The sequence below is a fragment of the Lissotriton helveticus genome, chromosome 4_1, assembly GCF_964261635.1.
Source record: "Lissotriton helveticus chromosome 4_1, aLisHel1.1, whole genome shotgun sequence".
Lineage (NCBI taxonomy): Eukaryota > Metazoa > Chordata > Amphibia > Caudata > Salamandridae > Lissotriton > Lissotriton helveticus.
In genome coordinates this window covers 1,212,981,218-1,213,003,062 of record NC_136063.1, presented here as the reverse complement: position 1 = coordinate 1,213,003,062, position 21,845 = coordinate 1,212,981,218, and the positions used below count along the sequence as shown (strand labels likewise).

Below are 21,845 nucleotides of genomic sequence, written 5' to 3'. Positions count from 1 at the left end.
CATGGAATTCCTAAACCCTTTGCCACCACTGCAAAAACAAAATGCCCAAACCTCGCCTCCCAGTTGTCCACATCGCCAGTTTCTAGGGAATGCCCCATCAGTAGATTGGTCAATGACCTCTGTATACTCTTGTCCTAGAATACCACTAATATCTTAAATTATATACAAGCACAAATTGTCCACAATCACTTATTGCTCTTCAATGAGCTTCTAAAACATGCTATTCAGAATTGGTGGAAATAGCATAACGCAGTGTAAGGAGGCTGTGAATCTCACAAGATTTGTTAACCATGCCTGGGGGAAAAGGGTCGCCCATAGCTGAAGCGCCTCAGCCTTACTTAGTCACCTGAGGAAATAGTGTGGGTACCTGGATCTGTCTCAGATGCATGGAAAAGCAGAGCATGACCTGGAAACCAAGAACAAGGAAATGTTCACAGCCAGGTGATCCAGTCAGCCACTGGTGCAAAAAGGAGAAATTAACACAGCTCAACTCATGATGACTCGGTAATTGGATGTCTTAACTTTTATTGGATGCAAACCTTTCATACGATTCATATAAAGATCCACCTAGCAGCTATTGTGACATACGCTAGCCCACAGTCTAAAGCAGGTTTTGTTTTTGTTTACCTCAACTGTTGTCAATAGGTTCTTAGAAGGGGTCCACAGAATTGCACCCCAAGGCGCCGGGACACTCCACGGAGTAGCCGTGCGCTATAGAAGAGCCCTTTATAACATAACATAACACCCCATGGTACGCACCCAAACTCATATGAAACCTTGGCTTTGTATTGACACAGCTGATAAACACATTTGAGGCTATGACCGAAGCACAATCAAAATTCCTTATCCTCCATATCTTTTTTTAATAGTGATCATTTCACTGCATGGACTAAGTCAATCAATCAATCAGAATATTTATAGAGCGCGCTACTCACCCGCTAGGGTCTCAAGGTGCTGGGAGAACGGGGTGCTGCTACTGCTCGAAGAGCCAGCTCTTGAGGTGCTTCCTGAAGCTGAGGTGGTCCTGGGTCAGTCGTAGGTGAGTGGGGAGGGAGTTCCAGGTCTTTGCTGCCAGGTAGGAGAATAATCTTCCTCCGGTGGTTGCTCTGCGAATCCATGGGATGGCGAGGGGGAGGTTGGTGGAGCGGAGCTGGCGGGTGGGGGTGTAGAACGTGAGTCTGCTGTTGAGGTATTCCGGGCCCAAGTTGTGGAGTGCTTTGTGTGCGTGGGTGAGCAGTCTGAACGTGATTCTTTTGTTGACGGGGAGCCAGTGGAGGTTTCTCAGGTGGGTTGAGATGTGGCTGTGGTGGGGAATGTTGAGGATGAGTCGTGCAGAGGCGTTTTGTATGCGCTGGAGCCGGTTCTGGAGTTTGGTGGTTGTTCCAGCGTAGAGGACGTTCCTGTAGTCCAGTCGGCTGGTGACGAGGGCCTGGGTGACTGTTCTTCTGGTGTCGGCGGGGATCCATCGGAAGATCTTCCGGAGCATGCGCAGGGTGTTGAAGCATGAGGATGAGACGGCGTTGACTTGTTTGGTCATTGTGAGCGAGGAATCCAGGATGAAGCCCAGGTTCCATGCGTTGTCCGTGGGTATCGGTGCGGCCCCCAGCGCCGAGGGCCACCAGGAGTTGTCCCATGCAGAGGGAGATTGTACGAGGGTGAGGAATTCCGTCTTGTCCGAGTTGAGTTTGAGCCGGCTGTGCTTCATCCAGTCTGCTACTTCTTTCATTCCTTCCTGGAAGTTTGATTTGGCGGTGGCTGGGTACTTGGTGAGGGAGAGTATCAGCTGGGTGTCGTCTGCGTAGGAGATGATGTTGTGTTTTCGTGCGATGGTGGCGAGGGGGCTCATGTAGATATTGAAGAGTGTAGGGCTGAGTGAGGATCCTTGGGCACTAACTCCAGGCACTAACAGTAAAGGAACCCAACCCACAGTTGACAAGGACAGGGTAGTTAAGAGGAATAAAATCTAGTTTCTTCCCAAAATAATATCTGTCATGTTAGTCGGGAAATCTAACTGCCGGCCTTCTTTAACGTGCCAAAGACAAATGCAGAAAGAGCACCTCCACAGGCTAGATGTCATGAGCGCGGTAATCTACTATCTAAAGGAAACGGGACCGTACAGGAAGGGAGACCAATGTTTTATCCCTCATCCACAAACATGGGCTTGTTGCCAATTGGATCGTACACACCATTGAAACATGTCAGCATGGGTACCTATTGAAGGAACACCAAAGGGGCACACTACTAAGAAGGAGGGGACACTCTAGCCTTTGTAGCCTATACATGCATAAGTGACGTTGTAGCCAGTACAGACATTCATGAAAAACTACTTAGTAGACATCCAGGTTAACATGAAAGCACAAGTAGAACAGAAAATGTTAAGACATGTTGGAAAATACACACTTGTTTCATCCCACCCTCCATGATGGAAGGGTATACCACTATAAAATCATTGCACATAATGTAAATGCAAAAAAGATTCCCTGCAAAACCAAATGGTTTCTTACCTGTAGGAGTAGTTTTGCAACTTGAAGAATTTTCGGATTCAAATGTGACCTTCCCGCCTCACCTAGAAGAGGTAAGTTTTTCAAACTGGGTTAAGAAACCATATTCGCACAACATTTTTGAAAAGGCTTTAAAGAGAAGTCTGGTCACAAGATGTACGCACATACTTGCACTTACACACTCACACACACTTAAACTTTCACTCTGTCGGGGGAAAATAACAGAGCTCCCCTTATCTGAAACAATGATTGAGTATGGTTTGTGTCACCACTATCTGCCACTTTTTCAAGCAGTTGTGTTGAGTGAGGTGTAGATTCTTCCTTGTTGACTGCGTGGCAGATGTCTTACAAAATGCTCTACTTTGTGCAAGGCTGCTGAAGTTGTCCCACTTCTTTGGAATGTGCCTTGACTGTTATTACAAGCATTAATCTTATGTTTTTACAACAGTAGGAGATGGCTGCTGTGATCCGCCTTCAGATTCTGTTTTGATAATGGATTGATGCATAGTGCTACTCTGGTGAATTACAAATGGGGCATCTTGAATTTAAATGGCTGGAGTTCTGTCCAGTGGTCCAGACATTGTAATAATTTTTTCAGCATTTGGTGTCCATGGAATTCTTTCTCCGATTATGTAGAAACATTATTAGCATGGAGAAAGTTATCAGTCTCTCAAGGACTCTACACTTCATAGGATGAATGGATGGTCATAGGTGTAACATTTAACAAATTAGGATTTAGAGGAAAGAGGAAATTAAAACATTTTCATTACTGTGCCATAATTTCCCATCCTGGTGAATAGTCTGCTGAATAGTGTCTAGTGATCAGTGATGTTAAATCATTAAGACTGATGTAGACGCACAAGGGTGGGAGCTGGCAGCCAACAGAAGACTTGTTTGCAGGGATGTTGGTAGTCAATAGACACAACTGCTAATCGCCGCTGCCCCCAAAACCGTGCCGCCCAATTTTACTGATTTCAAGGGGAGTGTTATGAAATGGTAAATTGTGGTGGTTTGTTCAGTCACGGATAATAGGTTTGCAAAGGTAGTTTGTGTAAGCCTCCAATTTACTTTAGATTTAGATCAGTGGATATTATGGGTGTTGCAAATGATGTTGGTCGTTTCTTTCCCGTATGCACAAGCACTTTGCTGTTTGCAATGAAGAAAAATAAATAAAAGAAATTAATGAATCTCAGATTATTCCCTTGCTGTCTGGTGCCATCTTCCTTCGTTTGCCCTTTTGCACTGTGGTGTTGATAGTGGAGGGAAAGAGCAGGATCTGTGTATCATATATAGTTACTGTTCCTACTGTATCTCCTTTGTGCTATTTTTATCTTCCAAGTCATTGGGTCCCTTAGCAAATCCAAGCAAATACATTTTGCCCTCAAGAGATATTATTTAATAATCCTTAACATCATGTAGTCTCACCCTTATGAGATCACTGAACTGTATCACAACTGAGAGAAATGGAAACCCTGCCTACTTGCAAACACATTTGTTTACACTATTCAAAAACAAATCCGTTCGAGAAATACCAAAACTTATAATATGAAATCAGTCTAAAGCAAAATCCTCAGCTTTTATCCTCCAAATTCCTTTTCCCATTCAAAAGTATTGAAGTGTTTTCTAAGGGAAGCAGCCCTTCATTTAGTGAAAAAACAGCACTTTTCCTTCTGATGGCTACTTCTAACTGCAGATTACCCGCCTTGTGAATATCACCACGTGCCTGATTAGATCCAGTGAATGCCTCAGTAATTCCCTCACATTTCGATAAGTGGCGTTGTGCGACTGCATGGCTTTCGTACTTCTCCGAAAGTGATGTTGGGCTCCTACATAGCCACCATCTCCACACACTGACTGACATCAGTTACTGTTTTTCAGCCTTCCAGCACAGACCCTGAGTTTGCTCCCTCAATTCTGCAAAGTTTACACTTTAAAAATAAACTTGTCCCAGTGTGCAAGGGAAATTTCAAGCAGTTATGTTAGTCTCCATTTATAACGCGCACGGCTACTCAGAAGTGTCCCGGCGCGAATGCCAAATGGTAAAGAAGGAAAAGGGTTGGCCTGACGTAAGATTACTTAAATAGCATGGTTTTTAACTGTTTTTTAAACAGCCTAAGGCTCTTTATGTTTCATAGTTCAAAGGGCAGGGCATTCCAAGCCATGGCCGCTTTAACAGAAAGGGAGCTGCCGCCTAATCTAATCCAGCGGTACCTAGGAACAACAGCAAGGCATTGGCCTGTAGATCGACGATGACAAGGCGGCACATAGAGCAAAAAACGTCTCCTAAGATATTGAGGCCCTGTCTTATAAGGGGCACCATGAACTAGTGTGAGAGCCTTGAACAGTACCCGCTGCTCGACCAGGAGCCAATGTAGATCTCGAAGGTTGTGACTAGCGCTGGATCTACCAGGCATATCCAGCAGAACTCTCGCCGTCGCGTTCTGAGCAATCTGCAGCTTTTTTAGCTGGTACGCAGGGAGACCAATGTACATGGCGTTGGCGTAATCTAGCCATGACAGGATGAACACGCGGGTCACCATTTCCTTAGCCATTTTGGGCAAATTGGGCAGGAACTTCTTTAAGTGTTTCAGTGTGGGGGAGAAATTTCAAATCCTCGCCAAACCAAACCCCCAGATTTTTCGCCGGGCACCCTGAGGAGACTGGCATAGGGTAGCCCTCAGGCCAAATGTCCCCCCTAAAATGCGGGGGGGGGAGGAAAAATAAATGAACACCACCTCCAATTTCTCCTTGTTGCGTTTCAATTGGGCCTTTGCTAGCCACTTAAAGACCTCAGCAAGACAATTTTTAGCAATTGTCGGAGAGGAGTCAGTTTTGTTCCGCGTGGGCGCCCAAATCATAGCTTATGCCGACGATACCCAGCTCCTCTACCAGGTGTACCAGGGGTGTTATATAAACATTAAACAAAAGGAGGTTTAGTGTAGAGCCCTGAGGGACTCCCGTATTCAGGCTTTTAGAATTAGAAGAGAAAGGAGGCAGCTATACTTGCATTGATCTATTGGCTAAAAAGGATTCAATCCACTTCCATACCTGCCCCGAGATGCTGATATGAGACAACCGTGCCAAAAGTTGTTGATGAGGCACGGTGTCAAACGCGGTGGAGAGGTCTAAGAGCACTAACACTGCTCTGCCGCCGGCATCCAAACACACTCTAATATCCTCCACCATCTCAACCAAGGCCGTCTCTGTGCTGTGGGAGGCCCTGAAGCCCGACTGGGCGGGGTGGAGGGCGCCAGATGTCTCAACAAACTCAGAGAGATGCTTGAGTGGCCTTCTCACACACCTTCGCCACAGCCGGGAGGAGGAAGATTGGGCGGTAGCTAGCCAGGGTGGTAGGATTGAGTGAAGGTTTTTCAGCAAGGGATGGAGTTTTCCACTCCGATGGAATCGTAGCAGTCAGGAGGGACATATTAACAATTTTGTTAACTTCCGGGTTAACTACATCTACAACTGCCGCCACTGGCTTTGCGCGGCATGGGTCAGAAGGGGAGCCCGATTTAAGCAATTTAAGAATAGTCCGGGTGTCGGACGGACAGCTGAATGGAAGAGAATGTAGCGAAAGAAGAGTGCACTGAGCCCGGTGCTGCGGCTATATGATGGAAATAAGTCTCCTTAGGTTGGTTGACTGACCCAAAACTATCCTGCATGTATGAGAAGATCCCTGTTCAGCACCGCGGTCCAGGAAGCTTTGAACGATGGAAAATATTTATTTCGAATTGTTTTTCGATTGGGCAATACGCCCTGCACCTTGGAATAATAATTATTCTGAGCTTTCCTAAGAGCTATTTTGGCAAGAGGATAGTAAGCTTGTCTCCAATTCCGCTTTAGCTTCTTACATGAAGATTTTTTTTCCTTTAACTACTTAGAGAACCAGGGTTGGGACAATTATTTTCTCGCTCTTTTATGGCCTGGTGGAACAGAGAAGCTCTCCACCGCGTCGGCCAACCAGATCTTAAATCTGCCGGCTGCTTCCAGTAAATTCCCTGACATGTGTAGGCGTGTATCAGCCAAGACCTTACCAAAAACAGCAGGCTCGATGCGAGGTCTAACCACTGTCGTATTCATAGAAGAGGCAGATGCCTTAATGGTCCAAGAAAATTGAATTAAAAAGTGATCAGACCAAGTGACCGGGAGGGGGTCTGGTACAGTTATTAGGAAGTTAGAATAAACTCCATCAATAGTATGGCCTCCTCTATGAGTGGGGGAGTTGATCCACTGTGTCAGTTGGGCAAAATCCAGTGACTCATTGAGGGTATGTGTATCAGGAGTTTCTCTACAATCAAAATGAATATTAAAATCACTGAGCAGTAAATAATTGGTATAATTTAAAGCTCCAGCGCTTTAAGAAAAGGATTGGGGGATCCGGGGGGAAAGATATGAAAGCATGGCTCCCAGTAAAAATGCGGAGAAATAATGAGCGAGAAATCCAATGCTTCGTCCTCCGTAAAGTCATTGGAATGACCTTGTGTTAAAATCCAATTTTCCCTAAAAACTACCGCTCCCCCTCTCCCTGTTTTACGGTCAACCCTGGCAATTTTAAATCCTATAGGGATGGCCAAGGTGATAACCCGGGCAGAGTAATCATTCAACCAGGTCTCTATTATGAATAAAAAATCAAGCTAGTTATCGACCAAAAGCTCAAAGATAGCCGACACATGTTTTGCCATAGACCGGACATTAATCAGGGCTGCTTTAATGCTTTGCCCAGCCAAAGGGATAGTGGGCATATGGTTGGGAAGGAGAGTAGAGTTCCCCGTGTGAAGAAATTAAAAATTACAGCTCAGACAAATGCTATCGGTGTTTTCGAGCACGGACCAGACGTGAACGCACCTGCTCAGGGACTCACCGTTTAATCCCAATTTCTCCCTGCTCCAAAACCGGCGCACATTGTAAGGGTTGCATGTCTTTGTCAGACTTCCCCACGAGCTCTGTGTTTGGGCCCCAAACACTATTCAAAGTCATGCTACTAGTGCACAAAGATGAACCTGAGGCTATCAGCATCAAATTTCCTAGGGGCAACGTGCAACCAGATCCCCTGCGTGTTTAAGATCTTTCATTGGGTAATCTGCAATAAGATCCACCTATTAGCGGAGCACCTGTCCATTGTGGAACACAGACTTTGCAGGACTCCATAACCAGTCTACAAGAAGGAACTCTACCTCCATGGCATACACCTGTACTTCCAGGGTTGGCGAATCCCAGTCATCGACCTCTTATCCACCCCAGAAAATGCTTTGTTTCTAGGTACCCACGTTTACAATCCGGGGGCAATGTATTATGTATGAACTGGTTGGGGATATTTACCTGCGATTTTCCTCTTCTCTCGTTCATGCCTTACATGGTGAGGCAGGTGTCCATAGCCCTCATCCTGGTGGCACATACCTGGGACAGACAGCACGGGTATTCCATCCTCCTGTAGAGATCCATCTGTTCACACAAGAAGCTACTGATCAGGCTGGACCTGCTTATGCAACACTGCCAAAGAAGGCACCCAGACCCCAAGCAGCTCAACCTAGCCATCTGGCTCCTGAGCTCTTTGAGTTTGGAATCTTTTCCCTTCCTGATGTGTTCATGGCCAAACTGCTTTAGTATCATAGTTCTACCAGATATGCTTGTTATGAGTCCAAGTAGAAGAGACTGGTCTACTATATCATCTCAATACAATTAGACCCTTTTAATATCATGGTTCAAGACTTTATCCTCTTTTACACATACAGAAGTTAGGCCTTGTATATACTGCCATGGCTCTTCACATAGACACTGTTGCGGCATACATGCAAAATAGTAAACGCTTATCGCTCTTTACAATCCCTTTGGTTAAAGCCTTTGTGGAAGGACCTAAAAGGGTAATAAACCCCAAGGACTATCTCTCTCCCCCCCCCCCTGTATTACACTTTAGCATAGTTCTCACAAGGCTTATGAGCCTACCATTTGAACAACCTCCACTCTTGCAAACTACATTTTCCATCCTGGAAAGTGACTTTCTTGGTAGCTGTAACTTCACTCTGAGGTATCGGCGAGTTACAAGCATTCGCTATTTAAGAACCCCATTCGTTTGAGTGCACAAGGACAGGGTGATCCTTTGAACAATTCAAAGTTCTTGGCCAATATAGTATCACCTTTTCACTTCAGCCAGACTATTAAGCTACCAGTTTTCTTTCACAACCAGATTTGGTAGCAGTAATGGCATTGCATAGCTTAGTTATCAAACGCTTAAGTACCGTAATGACATGATTAAGTCCTTTCGCAAAACTAACTAGCTCTATGAAGCATCTGTGAAGACCCGCAAGGGTAACCCCCTTTTCCAAGTCTGGCTCTGCAGGATGGATTCTAAAGGGTATCCAAATATGCTAGACGAGAGAGAAACTTGGATTCAATCTACCTCCCTGCCCGCCTGCCTAACCTAATGTTAGCAGATGTCTGCCAAGCAGTTACCTAGTTAACATCACACACTTTTCCATAGCATGACTAATTGCTTTACATTGATGCAGAGCACATGTATCTGAAGCCAGACATGCTACAAATGGAAAATGCACCTACCCGTAAAGAATATGTTCGTAGGGTATAGTGCTGTAGATTCACATGAGCCCACCCTCATTCTTGAAGATGGAAATGATACAGGTTTACTTTTCTCACACTTTACTCCTTTTACAACTTACAGTGCACATGGCATATCACAGTAGTAATCTGCACTCCACTCTCACCTCTTATCCGCTCATCGTAAAACAATCTAGGGTGGCGTCGCAGTGCATATTAATCTACAGCACTACACACTATGAACAGAGGTTTGCAGAATAAGTACATTTTCCATCTTTATTAAGAAAATAAAATGCCAAAACTGACTGAGCAGCTCCGCTGAGCCCCTCAAGTGACGACACCCCTGCTTGTCCACTAGCTTTACAGCTGAAATGTCAGGTTCGAGGCATATGAGCTGCAGATTGCACACTGTGCTTAGATCGCCACCTAGTGTTGGGCCCGGATGTTTACAGTTTGTTGTTGTCCATGAAAGTTCTTTGGAAGTCACGCGATAGGTGACTTCTCCTTAGGACCACATTGCGCATGGGCATCGGCTCCATCCCCAGATTGTTTTTTCTGCCATCGGGCTCGGATGTGTTTCCTGCGCTCCAGTTTGGAACCGATTTTCCTTCGGCACGCAATCCTCACCCAGTTCGACGGTATTGTTTCAATCGCACTACATTGACAAGATTTTCTACCACTTCGAAGTCTTCGATTCCGGTCGTCGACGAACGCCTTCGGGCCTACCTAGGCCTTGCTTTCTGGCTCATGGAAAGAACACCATTCAAAAAGTGTCCTCAATGTGGGTCGAAGTTTCCCCACACCGACCTACATGAGGTGTGCAACCTTTGCCTCTCACCGGAGCACTAGGCCAAAGACTGTTCGGCGTGTGCCTCATTCCGCTCTAAGAAAACCATTTGGGACCGACTAGCTCGGAGAACTATGGCTCGCTCGTCAGCTTCGATCCCCGACGACATCTTCGAAGAGGGCGTCGATGTGCCAGAACACCAGCACGCCGAAGAGAGTATCGGATCCTCAGATGCCGAAGACTCGGACGTCGAGGACATCACTCCAGCTCAACGGGTCGTAAGTAAGACAGTCGACCCCAACCCTTCATCAACACCCTCAAAAAAGGCTTCGGTCACACCCTCCCCTTCGGGCCCGGATGCACACCGAGACACTGCTTCCCACACCCCGCCTTTGGGCTCGGCAAAGAAGCCCACTAAGCCTTCAGGCGCTCAGGCTCGAGCCAGCCTATTCCCGGTGCCACTCCTATACCGACACCGAAAAAGAAGCCATCTTCCTCTACTACGCCGACCGTTGTGCCGAAACCGCACTCGGAGCCGAGTAAAAAACCGCCCACACTCCTAAGCCAAAAGACTCGACACCAGCTACCGACTCGGTGCCGAAAAAACCTACGGAGCTGGAAACTTCGACGCCAAATGATTTGCCCCACTCAGAAGAACTTTTTACACCGGATCCCAATCAGAAAACTCTTGTAAAGGATCCTAAAACTGGACAATTGACTCACCGCTCAAAGAAGAGACCTCTTGAGGCGCCAGCACCTCCTCCCCCTCCAAAGAAGGACATTGCAACCTCTTCATTAAGGGTCCCTTCTCCACCACCTCCCCATATTATTCCTCCTCCTACACCTCCTCCACCACATCATTCACCTACACCATCTACTAATCCAGATAATGATGCAGACACAGATTCTGACGATATAGGTGGGGGTGCACACGACCCAGCAGGCACCCTCACTCACCTAATCCATGGGATAATTACAACACCCCTGATGTGCCTTACGTCCCACAAGATGATGTATACCCTTCCAGACCTTCCCCACCAGAGGACACTATAGGGTTTAACCTACTAGTCCAAAGAGCTGCACAATATCATGGGGTGGACTTACACACCGATGCAGTGGAGGAAGATTTCCTATTAGACACTTTTGATAACACAAAGGTCTACTGCCATTTTACCAATGCTTAAGGGTGTCATCAAACATCCAACAGAGGTTTTTTTGGATTCTGTCAGGGCCAGGGTCCTCAATCCTCGCGTTGAGAAAAAATATAAAGCAGTCCCTACAGATTCAGTTTATATTAAAGGTCCAGCACAATTAGATTCTCTAGTAGTGTCTAATGCACATAAACGTGCTAATTCCCAGACATCAGGTGAGGCCTCACCACCAGGCAAAGAATCTAAGCTCCTTGATGCCTCAGTCAAGCGAACAGTGCACAAGCAGCTAACATCTGGCGCATTGCCAACACCCAAGCGTTGCTGGCAAGATACGACAGGGCACATCACGACGAACTAGAGTCCATAAATACAAAGACAGGGCTAATGAACTTATACAGGAAGGTAAAAATATCACTAATACTTCGATCCGTTGGGCCCTAGACGCTGCAGATACCACCTCAAGGGCAATCAATACCAGCACCCTACTACGTAGACATGCCTGGCTACGTATTTCAGGTTTTAAACCTGAGGTACAAAACTCCATCCATAATCATCCATTTGATGAGACACATTTATTTGGCCCAAATGTTGACGTGTCTTTAGAGAAAATGAAAAAAGACACAGATACAGCAAAATCTATGGGAGCCTTGCAGCAGCCGGCTCCCAGACATTCCTTTCGTCGCTCATCATACAGAGGGCAACACAAGAGGCTACTCCTCAGTAAGTCCCTCCACTTCGTACAAAACCCCTGGTCAATCCACATTCACTAAGGGCTACCAGAGAGGGGGTTACAGGGGTAACAACAACCACAACAAAGGCAGAGGCATAAACATCAACTCACGCTCTGCCTCTACCCCTACCCAATGACTCTTCTCCCCCCCCCCCCCCCCCCCCCTAACATTCCACTCCTGTGGGGGGGAAGACTTCAACAATTCCTGCCTGCCTGGACCAACATCACATCAGACAGGTGGGTGCGACAAATTATTCAGTCCGGTTACTGTCTAGAACTAACATCTACCCCCACCAAACAGCGTCCAATGTCACAAGAACATCCATCACTGTTAAAGCAAGAAGTAGTATCCCTGCTAGAAAAAAGTGCAATAGAACCAATTCCTCTGCACCAACAAAACAAGGGGGTTTACGCTCTATTTTCTGATTCCAAAGAAGGACTGCTCTCCAAGGCCTATTTTAGACCTCAGACCGCTAAACATATACATACAGTCAGACCATTTTCACATGGTCACACCAACAAGTCCTCCCGCTCCTGCTGCAAAACCACTTCCTGGCTACTTTAGATCTCAAGGACGCATACTTCCACATTCCCATCCACAAGGCTCACAGGAAGTATCTCAGATTTGTAATAGACGGGCAGCACTATCAATTCAAAGTACTCCCATTCGGAGTTACAACAGCACCAAGAGTATTCACCAAGTGCTTAGCAGTAGTGGCAGCGCATCTACGAAGACAACACATCCATGTCTTCCCGTACCTCGACGACTGCCTCATAAAAGCCAGCTCATACAAACAATGCGTGGAACACACTCATACCACCATCCAACTGCTCCACAACTTGGGGTTCACAATAAACCACACCAAGTCTCATCTACAGCCATCCAAAGTACAACAATACCTTGTTGCCACAATAAAGACCTCAACAGCGCTAGCTTATCCCACTCCAGCAAGGATAGCCAGCATGCAAACTCTTCTAACAAAGTTTCAGCTACAACACTCCCTCCCAGCACGAGTGTTCATGCAACTCATAGGGATGATGGACTCTTGCATCTTCGTAGTACCCTATGCAAGACTTCAGATGCGTCCTCTCCAAGAGTGCTTATCAGGTCAATGTAACCAGGCTCAAGGTAACTTAACAAACCTAGTGTTGGTAGATGGTCGGACTCATCGCCTTCTGCAGTGGTGGAACACCAAAAACCTTTCCAAGGGACGACTGTTCCTAGAGCCAGTTCCTCAGATAATCTTTACTGCGGACGCATCGCTCTCTGGCTGGGGAGCCCACCTACTGCAACACACCATGCAAGGCAGGTGGACACCGCAACAAAAATGACTCCACATCAATCATCTGGAGTTACTAGCAATATTCCTAGCACTAAAAGCTTTCCAGAAGCAAGTAGCAAAGAAAGCTGTGTTAGTCCGCACAGACAACAAGACAGCAATGTACTACATACAGAAGCAGGGAGGCACACACTCCCTGCAACTCTCTCAACTAGCACAGGACATATGGAGGTGGGCTATACCTCAAAACATAGTCCTCCTAGCCCAGCATGTTCCGGGAGTACAAAATACTATAGCAGATCTGTTAAGTCGTCAAACGCAACAGACCCATGAGTGGGAACTTCATATGCAAATTCTTCAACCATTCTTTCAGATGTGGGGACAACCTCAAATAGACTTATTTGCCACCCACGAAAACGCAAAATGCCCAAGCTTCGCCGCCAGATATCCACACCCACTGTCAAAAGGCAATGCGATGTGGATGAATTGTTCAAACAGATTTGCGTATGCTTTTCCACCTCTACCACTCATGCCACTAGTAGTACGCAAACTACAGTAGCATTCTCTGACCCTCATCCTAGTTGCTCCAACGTGGGCCAGACCACCGTGGTACACCACACTGCTACAACTGTCTGTAGTACCGCACCAAAAACTGCACCTCTCTCCACACCTCTTAACACAGAACCGTGGAGAGATCAGACACCCGGACCCAGCTCAGCTCAACCTTGCGATCTGGCTCCTGAAGTCCTAGAATTTGGATATCTGAACCTTCCTCCAGACTGCATGAATGTCATTAAAGAAACTAGACGTCCAACCACTAGCGCATGTTACGCGGCCAAGTGGAAACGATTTGTTATATATTGTCACAACAACAATATTGATCCCCTAAATGTGTCTATTCAACACATCATAGGATACTTACTGCATCTCCAAAGATGTAACTTAGCCTATATGTCTATTAGACTACATCTTGCTGCAATAGCAGCATATCTGCAAAACAGACAACATCTATCTCTGTTTAGAGTGCCTGCCATTAAAGCCTTTATGGAAGGCCTTAAAAGAATAATGCCTTCCAGAGTACCACCTTCGCCTGTGTGGAATTTAAACGTTATTCTCACACGTTTAATGGGACCTCCCTTTGAACCTTTACACAGATGTGAATTACAATTTTTAACATGGAAAGTTGCTTTCCTAGTAGCTATTACTTCTCTGCGGAGAGTTAGTGAACTACAAGCACTAACCATCCAAGAACCCTTCTTGCAAATGCATCAAAATAAGGTAGTTCTACGTACTAATCCAAAATTCTTGCCCAAAGTCATTTCTCCATTCCATCTCAATCTGTGGAACTGCCCGTTTTCTTCTCGCAGCCACAGTCAGTAGCAGAAAGAGCTCTTCACACATTAGATGTCAAAAGAGCATTGCTATACTACATAGAAAGAGCTCAACCTTTTCGTAAGACAAATCAACTTTTTGTGTCTTTCTCCCCACCACACAAAGGTAATCCCATTTCAAAATCTGGGATAGCTAGATGGATTGTCAAATGCATACAGATTTGTTACCACAAAGCTAAACATACGTTATATGTTCCTCCTAAAGCCCACTCTACAAGAAAAATAGAGGCTTCAATGGCATTTTTAGGGAACATTCCCCTAGATGACATCTGCAGAGCAGCTACATTGGCTACACCGCACACATTCACAAAACACTATTGTGTAGATGTGCAAACAAAACAACAAGCTATTGTGGGCCAGGCTGTTCTCAAAGCATTATTCCAAACGACTGCAACAGATAGGGGTGGTCGCCACTAAGAGTGGGTACTGCTATACAATCTATGCACAGTGTGCAATCTGCAGCTCATATGCCTCGAACGGAAAATTCTACTTACCAGTATGCATCTGTTCTTGGCATGTAGAGCTGCAGAGTTGCACCCGCCTCCCCGGCCACCCTTGTCTGTTCCAGTATTATCTTAATTAAATACAAATTACATGAGCATCCTTCCTTTTCTTGCAAAGCTCCATCATTTCCCTAATGGCGAAAAACAATCTGGGGATGGAGCCGATGCCCATGCGCATTGTGGTCCTAAGGAGGAGTCACCGATCTCGTGACATCCAAAGAACTTTTCAGAACAACAAACTGCAAACATCTGGGCCCAACACTAGGTGGCGATCTATGCAGTGTGCAACTCTGCAGCTCTACATGCCAAGAACAGATGCATACTGGTAAGTAGCATTTTCCTTTCTAACATTATATCAAACTTTACACCGTCATTTCCTAGACTTATTCATAATGAATTGCAGGCAACCCTAGCCTATGCATTTTCCTTTCCTGTCCTTTTCTTTCGTAAAATGTCCTTACTTTGAACCCCAGTTCAGGCTGGCATCTGTTTTCAAATCTGGTACCACCATAAATGTAACATGAATTCTAAGCTTCCATGTTGCTTAACTACCACTCCAACTCCTCTTGAGTCTCTTGGTTTCAAGAGTACCTTCTGAAAATACATCATACTCCTCCTCAGGGTTTACCCTTCAACCTCTGCCATGTGCAATAGTTGATTGGTGCTGGAAAATTAGACATAATTTATTTATAATTTTATGTAAAGGATTTATAGAGGGCCAGCTACCCAAAATAATCTCCCGGCGTTAGAGCAATACAGCCACAGGGTGCATTAGCCCGAAGCAAATCCATTAAGCGCAGTTGAAGAGCAAAGTCTTCAAATTCTTGCGGAACACGAGTAGTGAGTGGCAGTTCCTAAGAGCCAAAGGAAGGGAGTTCCACCTTTTTTTTCTTCTCTATTTCAGTGCTTGGTCCTGAAGAGAACCCCCATCTAGTAAACGTGGGGTTCGAAACGCATCAACCACTTTTCTTCAAACAAGTGTGTTTATAAGCTTGAGGTTTCGTTCTGTTCGAAAAATCATTGAATTTCAGTATATCATTACACTGCAGAAATGCTGTTTAAAAAAAACAAAAAAAAACGATTTGTCAAATTGTGTTTTTTCCCGAAAATGGTTGCAATGAAATCACCTTCCATTTTTTTAATAGCTTTAATTGTTCTATGTTATGTTTTATGTGTTGTCCTAGTCATGTTTGAGTTTTGTATAGTGAACGTGTTATTCAGTTGATTTGTCTACAGGCCCACATCCATTGATTGTTTAAAGGGTCTCAATTTCGAATGAGTCGTTGTGTGTTAATAAGAGATTCACGTTTTAATGAAAGATAAATGTTTTCCCTTTTCATGAAATGGAATAAAAAATACTTTTTGATAAAAATGGATTAGGGTGACAATGAATTAATTCCTTGTACCCTTTGAATTGGTTTTCTAAAAAGATATCCGTACTAGCAATTCTGTTTTTTTGTCTGGGAATCATCAGCATAAGAAAAGAGAGTGAGACCAGACTCCTCAATCACGTCCATCAGAGGGCGGAGGTAAATGTTAAAAAGCAGGAGACTCAAAATGGAGCCCTGTGGATTCCCCGGGGGCAGCGAAAGTGTCTTGGATGTGTTATTGGTTGATGAGGCCTGAAAAGTAAGATATGTCAAGAAAGAGGACATCCATCTTAGTGCCAATTCCACAATGCCTAGCACCTCCAATCTGTCCAGTAAAATAGAATGTAGGACTGTCAAAAGCCGCACTTTAATCCAAAAGGATAAGGGAGCATTTCCACCGGAGTCCAGTTCTTGCTGAAAGAGCTCTGTGACTCCCAGTAAGGCGGATTCCGTACTATAGCCTGCCCTAAAGTCGGACTGAAACCGATGGACCAGTCGCAGGAAGTACAAAAGGAGGAGAGTTGAGTGTTGATATGCTTTTCAAGAATCTTGGAAAAGGCAGGGAGGAGGGAGATAGGCCGAAAATTGGACCAACAAAGGGGGTTAAGGCCATCCTTCTTGAGCAGATAATGAACTACAGCATGTTTACAATTCTGGGGGACATAGCACATACTCAGAGGAGTTGAGAAGTTCAAGAATTATTGTAAGGGCAGCATCGTCAATAAAAAGTTGAGTTTAGACTGGGGAAGGGGGTCTAGCAGAGAGCTAGACTTACTGGTGTCTAATAAAATATGCAACTATGCTAGAGTCAATGAAGGAAGCCTTTGATTTCCAAGGTTTGTTCAGGCTTATGTTTGTAAGCAAGAGAATTTAAGGCTGAATAGTCAAGTGCTTGATTGGCTGTGGAAGAGGGACTCACTAGTGTGAGAGCATCTACTGCTAATTGCTGATGGATTAGCTCAACTTTGCTTAAGAAAATGGTGGCTAGCGCGTCACTGTTGCGAGAGAGAGGGCGGCGGTGTAAAAATGCTAGCTGCCGAGAGTTCATTCACTACTCTAAACAAGGTTTTTTGGCAATATTGTGCGGTGGAGATCTTCTCAGTTTAATAGGATGCTCGTGCCAATTTGCAGGAAGCATGATCATTTTTCAAAGTGTCCGTATATTCTGCTTTGGCCTCAGGTGCATAGTGCTTCCACAGCCCCTTTCCAAGATTTTTTTATTTTTTTATTTCAAGTCATTTTTATTGAGGTAAGAAAACAAAAGCAAAAGACATTACATTAAATCTTCCAGCAAAAAAGTGAATTGTTACAGATGTTGTCAGGCCAATACAGAAACTACAAATGATAAAAATAAAGAGAAGAATCACTCTTGCTTGTCACAAGGTTGTTGATTAAGGTGTTAAACACTTGACGTGTGGATGCAATGGGAATAGTTCTAACATACAGACTAGGATCACACCCATATATCTAAGGTATTATTGCAAGGGCGTCTTGCTTCAAGGCGGGTCAAAATGGAGGGATGATTTATCAAGTGATTTCCACAATTTCTTATGGGATGGACACCACGTAGAGGACTGTAATGCTTGATTCGTGGCACCCCTTAGGAAAGACAGCCATTCCTGCCAAATCTTGAAATTTACTTCCTTAGCACATTTCCACTTGCATAAAACAACCTTACATGCCAATGTCAACATTAAGTCCAAAAGTTGGCGGTCATGCTCATTAGCTAATCGCGGTTCCAGCCCCCCTAGAATGACATATACAAATTCCTTCTTTGGCATTATCTTAAATACATGATGGATGCATACAAATATTTTCTCCCAATATTCTTTCAGTAGGGGACAGTTGAATAGCATGTGAGGGAGATCCCCGTAGGGGACAGTTGAATAGCATGTGAGGGAGATCCCCAGTCCCTGATTGGCAATTCCAGCATTCCGGAGAGTCACGCAAATTACATTTAAACAGCCTTTCCGGGGTCCAGAACGACCTATTTATGAGCATATACTTTGTCTGGAATAGGATGGGTGAAACTTTGTGGGTCAGTGCTGACTTATGAATTAATTCCCAATCGAACTCTATACCTGTAGAGTTTGATTCCGCTTCCCATTTCGCTTCAACAGTCCTGTGAGATTTATTGGGCAACGGTAGTAACAGTTTATACACCTTGGAGACGAAGTGACCTGTATGCATAATACGTGGGAGATGTGTTATCAGCCATGGAGTGTAGGGTGAGAAGTTACGGTTAGTTAGCGTCGCCTTAACTTTTAAGAAATTATAGAAGTCTATTGGTGATAGGTCGAACTTTGCCTGCAAGTTTGAGAACGGGATTGGTTCGTTATTGTCATACACATCTCCTGCCAGATTAATACCTTTTCCGGACCATGACTCCCAGAAGAGCTCCACACCTACATGTTTAAGGTAGGGGTTTCTCCATAGAGACATACATGATGATTTAGAAAATGTCAATTTGGTTTTGTGTGTTTGATCGAGTCTAAGGAGGGCCCTTCTGGTATTTAACATTATATATTTTGAGTGGGGTAAGTGTGACAGGTCCATGGTGATTAAAGACTCAAGAGGAACATTGCCCACTATTGATCTCTCAATGTCAATCCACACCGGAGTGTAAGTTGATGTTTTTATAAACCATTGAGCACCTTGCTTACAAAGAAAGGCTGTCTGGTAGTTCCTGAACGATGGCAGACCCAGGCCGCCTTTATCTTTCGCCAGTTGTAGCTTCTTCAGAGATATCCTGGCCTTCTTGCCCCGCCACAGGAAGTTACCAAACATCTGGTCTATTTTCGAGACAAAAGTATCAGAGAACGTCATAGGGAGCATACTGGCCAGGTAGTTAACTAAGGGGGTCAACATCATTTTGAGTGTTTCAGCCCTGCCCCACCAAGAAAGGAATTTAGGGGACCAACTTTCTAGAAGGGTAGATATTTTTTTCAACGTCGATTCCTCATTTATTTTTAGGGTGGAAATTAAATCCTTATCGAAGTCCAACCCTAGGTACTTGAAGCATTTGGGCTGCCATGTAAGACCAGAGTCCCCCAAGATCCCCTTGTCACCTTTATTGTTCAGCAGTTTGACCTCTGTTTTGTCTTTATTGAGCTTGTAGCCCGATACCTTCGAAAATTCTTCAATGTCCGACATGAGTGCAGATACTGCTTCATCCGCTTTTTCAGATAGGATAAGTACATCATCCGCATACGCTGTCAATTTGACCGTGCAGTCCCCAAACGGTATACCTGCAATTTTAGGGTCTTTCCTTATATGATGTAAGAACGGTTCGATTGCCAATAAAAATAACGAGGGTGATAGAGGGCACCCCTGCCTCGTACCTTGTTTTAAGCAAAAGGAAGATGAAAATGCTCCACCTGCCCTGACTCGTGCCGAGGGGCAGCAATAAAGTGACATAACTAGCCGTGTAAATGTTTCCCCCAGGCTAAATTTATTGAGGACTGCTTCCAGAAAGGCCCAGTCAACCTTATCGAAGGCTTTTTCTGCATCTAACGTTATTGCCACTGTAGGGGTTTCTAGAAGTTTAGCTTTTTCCAACACATGGGCTAAAATCCGTGTGTTATCACTGGACAACCTATGCTTTAGAAAGCCCGCTTGAGATGGATGGACTAGTTGTGGGAGCACTTTTTGGAGACGTGCTGAAAGTATCATAGCTAGAATCTTACAGTCAATGTTAATTAGCGAAATCGGCCTGTAGTTTTTTGGGAGCGAAGGGTCTTTCCCTTCCTTAGGGAGTACTGCAATTGTTGCCTCCGCCAGAGTGCCTTTTACTTCCCCAGAACTATTTATTTCATGGAACAGGTTAAGCAAGGGCCCAGATAATATTGTGGGGAATGTTTTATAGAATCTTGCTGTAAAGCCATCCGGTCCTGGAGCCTTCCCTGTTTTTAATTTTTTAATCGCACCTTCCACTTCCTCAGCACTTATCGGGCCATTTAGACCAACCTGATCCTCAGCAGACAATCTTGGAAGATCACACTCATCCAAGTAGCTCTTAATTTTATCTTCCTCCACCGTCGTATTTTTTGCATATAGATCCTCATAGAATACCCTAAATACCTCAGCTATCTTGTCTGGCTCAGAGTGTGAGTTCCCTGAGGCGTCCTTAAGGATGTTAATACAGTTCTTTTGTACTTTGAATTTCAAATATGAAGCGAGACTCTTCCCCGCTTTATTGGATTCACAAATCTTAAATCTCCTACCTTTGTCTAGCCAAACTCCCGCCCTTTCACTAATTAATTTATTGTGTTCATATTTTTTATTTGCCAGGGCATAGAGGGTCATATCGTCTCTTAGCCTCAGATGCTTACTTTCAAGATCTCCAATTTCACTTTCAAGGGATTCTAATTTCGCGTTATAATTTTTATTCATGGCAGCCCTAATCTTGATACAAACTCCCCGTATTGTACTTTTCATGGCATCCCATCTAATAAGATCAGATGTGTCCCCTTCTCTATTGATTTGCAGATAAGATTCAATGGCAGCTTGTATTGTGGATCTGTGTTGAGCATCGCTTAAAATCTCGTCATTCAGGCGCCAAGACGTCTGACGAGGAGATGATTTGGCATTTGCAATGGACAGGGATATACAAGAATGATCCGACATCACACGAGGTTCTATGGTGGTAGATTCTATTCTGGGTACCCCGTTCTGTGTTATAAGGATGTAGTCAATCCTGGAGTATGAGTCGTGTGGTGTAGAATAAAAAGTATAATCTCTCCCTGTAGGGTTCTGGAGCCTCCAAGCATCCACTAAATGAAAGCGTTCACACAGATTATTGAAGGCTCTGTGAGATTTGTTTGGTTTGAAAGGGCAGTGGGAGTCCCTATCTAGAGTTGCGTCCTTGGGAAGATTAAAGTCACCACCTACTATGTGAACAGCACTATCTGGGATATTTTCCATATGTTTATTTAACTCCTCCCAAAACTTGAGGTCACTGATGTTAGGAGCATATATGTTCGTAACATAAAACTCCGTATTATCCTTACTTAGTTTGGCCGTAACCCACCTCCCATCTAAACTAGCCTCAGAAGATAAAACCTCCACCTTTGATTTCTTCGCAACAAGGATCAACACCCCATTCTTCTTGTGTACAGATTCTGCACCCACAACCTCGCTGTAAAACTTATTCCGCATGTGAAAAAACAGCTTAGCTTCCAGCTTTGTCTCTTGTAGCAATACAATATCACCTTTTAACCTACGCACATAGTCTAAGATTTTTTGTCTTTTGATAGGATGGTTCAAACCTTTAACATTGAGTGACAATATCTTCATTTTGTCCATATTACATACCCCCATCGGAGTATTCACAGTATTATTTGTGAACAGGTAAACAGTGTTTCATCCAGAGAGAGACAGTCACCTCACTTGACCAACTACAAAATGTTAATCTTTCATCTCTCCGAGACTTAGAAACGACATATGAGTGAGCATAGAGTCTATAACCCACACCACCATCAAGTGTCATCGCAATAGTGAAAATGCAAGCAAGAAGAAGAAGAATCAAACATAAAAGACATGTAACACATACCCAACCCCCCAATCCCCTCAACCCTC

The 21,845-nt window shown here is 44.6% G+C and overlaps 1 protein-coding gene across 3 annotated transcripts in view; it reads left to right on the top strand.

The window, feature by feature from the left end:
• The window catches only part of ZCCHC2 (zinc finger CCHC-type containing 2), a 283,093-nt gene that overhangs the window by 150,810 nt on the left and 110,438 nt on the right, over positions 1–21,845 (top strand). The gene's annotated exons all lie outside the window — the stretch shown is intronic.